Raw genomic sequence first — 5,343 nt, forward strand, 5'->3', positions numbered from 1 at the left:
GGTGATAGTTTTAGCATGCATAGCAAAACAAAAGTGCCCTTGCTACTCTTGGCCTCCGGAGGATGCCCGGTACTAAGGCAGCTGAAATATTTATAATGAAAGGAAACCATAAATGATAATAGATAGATAGATAGACAGACAGACAGACAGATAGATAGATAGATAGATAGATAGATAGATAGATAGATAGATAGATAGATAGATAGATAGATAGATATAGATAGATAGATAGATCTGTTTAACTGAAACTGTGGAAATTTTAAAGTGTAGTAAAAAAAATTTTAATTTAGAGTATTGATGTAATTTTCCACGCCGAATCTCAGGATAATTCAATTTTTCGTGAAAAATTGTTAAAAAAACTTACAGACGTTTAAAGTTTCATTTTCACCCAGTCAGAGAACAGGATTTGGAAGCTGTCATTTTGTGCGTGACAGCACGTGATGTCAACTATAAACCAATAATACATTGGCGGAATTCTGCTTTGCACACACCATATAAACCCCTCATAATTTTTTTTTTTATTTTGGGGGAATTTTCAGAAATTTTTTGTGAATTTGCATCCTGCACACGGGAATTCAGACGAATACACACAAAAAAAAATTCATGCATGGTTTAAGGCTTATTTAGCTGTTATTGTTAGCAAACGCCGCTGTGTGCGCTAAATCATTTGTGTGAAGTGGAAAATATGCCATCAATATTGCACAAATAATGTTGGCATCAATTTTAAAATCTTGGCCCCAGTGCTACCTGCCCACTACGAAAATCGAACTCAAGTCACATAACATTCCAGCACAACTACTTTACCTCAACTGGTCCAGCTGTCTTTAATACTATACCAAAATATGTCAAAACGGAAAGAGATCTCCTAAAAATTCAAAAGTTCTCTGGACAAATTTCTCAAAAAAATTCCGGACCAATCTCTTACACCCGGATATGTCTTCAACAATAAAAACTCTTAGCTAGAGTGGGCCATGTTGTCCCATATATGATTGATCACGATTCAAAAGACTTCAGGTGGTGCTATTAAGGTAAATATGACCCGAGCCTACCTGGCCAAAACCCATCTAAGTTATTTAAGTTATCTCATACTGCATGTGTTTTAAGCATTTAATAAGCGGCAAAAAGAACATGTGGTAAGCAGCTTGGTAACAGCTTGGCTTGTTACTATGGACACAAGCACCTATATGTCTGTGGTTTTCGATTGATTAAAATTACCCAAAATTTGCAAACTTTAAAAGTTATTAACTTTTTATTTATTGATTTATGGTGAGAATGAATTTCATGTCAATGATTACTGTACAAAACTACACCAAATATGAAATCAATTAAAAAGCAAAATGGAATGAAAATAAGTGAGCAACGGTTAGCCGACCAGGCAAAAGCAATAAGAACAAAAGGGTGGTTAACAGACATGGAAATTGAAGAGATAAAAGGAAAAATAGAAAACAGCGATAATATTTCACCAGCAAACAACGTCTTAGCAAGGACAGAGAAATGAATGGCGGCAGTGAAGACGTAGAGCAAAGTGTAAATGTTCCAATTCTTATTCGGTATAACATAAAATCAATCATCTCAATGATTGATTTATGTTACACAAAAAAGGTATTGGAACATTTAGAAATTATGGAATTTACCAAAACAGTCGGGTATCTAAGGAAAATCGTAATATAAATTACAGCTTGTGCGTTTTATTCCTTCTCACGGTTGGCTTGTCAGCCCTGTTAGTTTTGCTAAAACCCAGTGTTGAGTATAATCGTGGGCCAATAGATTTTGTACCATTCAAATATGAATCACAAAATGAGAAATCGACATTTTTATCGGTTAAAAACTTAATGGTTTTTGCGCTAAAATCAAAAGCTATTTTATCATTTCTGGATACATGCAGACGAGAACAGATTAAACCTGAAGGTCTTACATAATACACACCAATGTGTGCATCACAGCCTGACGATTCATAGCTTCAGAAATTCAAATTATTAATGAGAGAAATTAATTTCACATAATAGAGGCATTATACAACACTATGGTTCAAAATTAATATCGCTTGAAGCAGACATTAAAAAGAATTTGAGTAACCTTCAACAGGTATGTTCTTCTAAAAATTGCTTCAGTTAGTTGTGTAACTGTCTGATGAACTTTGAAGAAAAGGAAATTTCGTCCCTGAAGACAAAAAAGGAAACGAAGCTGAAAAAGGTTGACTTCCCGTTCCTCTGAGCCAATGAGCAAAGGAACATTTTGGCTGAGAACGTCTGATTTGAAAAATGAGAAGTCGTTTTAAATTTCGGGACAAACGAGAATCATAGAGGAAAATTTTCCTGAAATTCCAATACAACCTACCATTTTTTTCTCACGGAATTTCTAACATACAGTCCACACCACACATTGTTTATCCATCACACCAAAAACAACCATTTTATTTTGTCAACCAATTTTTTCGGAGATGTCTGTGTTTATGACAGTTTGAACTTAGTAACACAAGATCAGCATAGATAACAACGCTGTACTTTCCACAAACAAAGATAATTCTTACAGTTCAACAAGTTCATATTGCTTATCCCCAAGTTGGCACATATGATTGTGATCTTTTTGCCCTGGTGTATACATTTGAACTGATCATTGGAAAGCCTCAAGAGAAATTTTTATTTGATCGGTCAAAAATGCAAACGCATTCAAAATTTTTCATCGAGACCAGTAAATTTGTTCCTTTCCTGAAAGTAAAGGTTTTCCAAATGATTATGATATAGCTAACAAGGTAACAACGTTGGAAAATGAAGTCGGAACTTCCATATATGCAAATAAATATAATAAATACTCATGCAGAGATAAATAAAAATGCCCATTGATGAACCTCTGTATGTGTACAAATCTTGTATATAAATGTACTGTGTACACAAGGCACGCACGTACACACACACACACACACACACACACACACACACACACACACACACATACATACACACACACACACACACACACACACACACACACACACACACACACACACACACACACACACACATACATACGGCAGCTTCGGTGGTGATAATAAAGTGTATTTAAAGTTGATCCTTACACGAGGTTATCTCCCTTGCACCAGCTAACTCTTTAGTATAAGCTCATCGTTTGAGTCTTTCCAGAACAACAACGACAATAACAATAATTACAGGTAACCCAAGAGGCTTCTCTGTGGTCGTTCACTCTGCTAGAAATAACAGTGAAATGCCCCTCAGTTCATTACTACCGTTCTTTTAAAAAAAAGAACACAATGGCTTACAGGATCAGAGAGACATCGTCGTTACAAGTGGCCGGATCACAACTTGACAATGCAAACGTTTCCTCTCCTTTTCATGCACACACACATCACGCGCATACCACATTCGTACACACACACATACAGACACAGTAACGTACACACACACACATCACACACTTACACACACACTACACACATGCACACGCACCACACACATACACACGCACACGCACACACCACACACATACACACCACACACACGTACCACACACACACACACTCACACACACATACACACACACACACACACATACACACTGGAACTCGCCGGTTACGAAGACGAGGGTTCCAGCTGATCCGATCAACAGGACATCCTGCTCGTGAAAGTAACATGCAAATGGCTGAGTACTCCACAGACACGTGTACCCTTAACATAGTTCTCAGGGAGATTCAGCGTGACACAGAATGTGAGAAGGCACTTTCAAATACAGGTTACAACTCGTTTTTACCAGCTGAGTGGACTGGGCCAACGCGAAATAAAGTGTCTTGCTCAAGAACATAACTCGCCGCCTGGAATCGAACTCATAACCTTACGATCATGAGCCAAATGCCCTAACCACTGGGCCACGCAATTTCTTCAGCGAAACACCTTATTTCACATTGATGCAATCCACTCGTTATCCTTGCGATGGCCTGGTGTTCATGTGCACCCGGGGTGTTGACCTACCTGTCTACCTAGCAGGCTGTCATCAAGCGAAAGGAAAAACAATGCGGAATGCATTGTGGCTATGCAGGTCAACTCAAATTCTTTAAATACCTCCATGTTTATTTATCTAAAAATCACCTGACGGTGGGGGGGGGGGGTAATGAAGAAGTCATTGAAATAATCGATTTCATCAATAAAAAATGCCACTGAAACGGCTGCCGTGAATTCCTAAACCTCATTTATAATCTTTGTGAATGTGTGTGTGTGTGTGTGTGTGTGTGTGTGTGTGTGTGTCGGTGTGTGTGTGTGTGTGTGTGTGTGTGTCGGTGTGTGTGTGTGTCGGTGTTTGTACGTGTGCGTATCTGTGTTTGTGTGGTGTGCGCGTGTGTGTTGTGGGTGTGTATGACCAAATTAGTACGAAGCTTACAAGTGAATAAATAAATAAATAAGTATTGGAGTTTATTCATTTGACAGGACCCCAGCATGACTGACCAGACTAATGACTGAAACAAGTAAAATTAATAATAATAATAATAATAATAATAATAATAATAATAATAATAATAATAATAATAATAACAACAACAACAACAACAACAACAACAACAACAACAACAACAACAACAACAACAACAACAACAACAACAACAACAATAATAATAATTCTTTCTCCTGGAAACACAAGGCCTCAAATTTGGGGGAGGGGATAGTTGATTGCATCGACCCCAGTGCGTAACTGGTACTTAATTTATGCTCTCAATAATAATAGTAATAACGATAACAAAAACGAAGGAGACAACCCTTGCCAAACACCTGAGTAAAGTCGGCGTAGGTGTCGCCACCTTCCAAATATTTCAGAAGCTTAGATGACATTTGTGATGTTAAATAATTCAAATTTGAAGCAAAAAGAAGAAAAAAATTTAATAAATTCAAATGTAATTTTTTTTTTATAAAACAACATCACATATTGTTACGCAAATTACCTTAAATGAAAAAAACAAATCGATTTCAAATTTTGACACAGGGCCAACAATTTCAGGCGGGGTGGGAGCAAGTCGATTAGATTGACCCAGTGTTTCACTGGTTCCTTTTTTTATCGACCACGAAAGGATGAAAGGCAAAGCCGACCTCGGTAGAATTTGAACTCAGAACGTAAAGACGAACGAATGCCGCCAAGCATTTTGCCCGTCAAGTAAGATACGACACGTGTTATTTCAAACTTGAGGATCCTATTAATGGTGTTAGTGACTAATGTCTCTACCCCTGACCATTTTCTCGAATCTTCTCTCACAAAGCAGTTCGTTAAGTCAAGATCTCCCACCCAGAAAGCTGCCGACCGCCTCCTTCTCCGCCTTTGGCTTACTGCAGCGCCCCCGCTCGG

Source organism: Octopus bimaculoides, chromosome 7 (genome assembly GCF_046866305.1).
Source record: "Octopus bimaculoides isolate indiv1 chromosome 7, ASM4686630v1, whole genome shotgun sequence".
NCBI classification, from domain to species: domain Eukaryota; kingdom Metazoa; phylum Mollusca; class Cephalopoda; order Octopoda; family Octopodidae; genus Octopus; species Octopus bimaculoides.